Source organism: Cryptotermes secundus, unplaced genomic scaffold, assembly GCF_002891405.2.
Source record: "Cryptotermes secundus unplaced genomic scaffold, Csec_1.0 scaffold975, whole genome shotgun sequence".
NCBI lineage: Eukaryota > Metazoa > Arthropoda > Insecta > Blattodea > Kalotermitidae > Cryptotermes > Cryptotermes secundus.
The window spans coordinates 327,696-328,770 of record NW_019728507.1 but is presented as its reverse complement, the minus strand read 5'-3'; positions in this window follow the sequence as shown (position 1 = coordinate 328,770).

Sequence of the window (1,075 nt, the reverse complement as noted above, 5' to 3'; positions counted from 1 at the left end):
CGATGACGAACTGCAACTACAAGTTCAGAAGTTACCGCTAGGAGGCGGCGAGGAAGCAGAGATAATAGAGATTAAATGAAGTCACTTGATCACGTGTCCGAATGTATGGCAGTCCTGCTTGGCAGTGATTAGTGCTTGATGTTTAGTTCGAAAGGTTCGCTGTTGCACCGTCCTGAGGATCCTGAGCTAGTACGTTTATACTCAATATCTGTAACACAAATTTTAATAGTGTGCTCCTATCTGCGTCTGTTACCCACGAATTCTCTTCCAAAATTCCGTATTCACGTTTTCTCAATACGTGCTACACGACCTGCAATCTCATAATTTTTATTCAGTAGCGCTATGTAGTTTTATCTGTTCCTTGTTACTTCACTGTTTTAAACAAGAATCATGTCAATTTGATCGAGTTTCAGAACTAATATAGGCATACCCCTTACCTAGCAAGCGGGTTTTGTTGTTTATTCATATACGCTATGTTGCATCGACTGCTGAAGTTGAATCAGTTTTGATGATTGTAATCAGGAGAGATGCGGATGTAATGATCATGATGTAGAAGCCACTATAAACCTCAATTAGTGGAAAGCTGGATCCTGAGCCAAGGTTACATTTCGCGACCTCTCTATGAGGTAGTACCAACCAGGGGAGGTGCATTCTTAGGGGCTAACGGGGCTAAGCTCATTTAATTTTTGGTGACCACAAATAAAATTAAAGCTAATTTTCGAAAAGAAGCGCGTATATTGCATTTATAATTTACCTGAAATAAAGTAATTCAAAGGACGAATTCCGTGGCCTGTAGTCCGCAAGGGAACTATACCGACCGATCGACCACCGCTTGTCGGCGAAGTTAGTGTCAACTTTAGCCGATAGAGGATGTCGCGTGGTCAGTGCAGTGGAAGCCCAAGGCCTTTAATCTCGGTTTTCTAGACCGGAGCCGCTATTTCCTTGAAGTAGCTCCTCAGTTATCCTCATGAAGCTGAGTGAACCCCGTTCCAGACCCACTACTTCTCAGAAAAATCTGGTAGCTGCGGGAATCGAACCCGGGACCTCTGGATCTGTAGCCAGGAACTCTTACCAC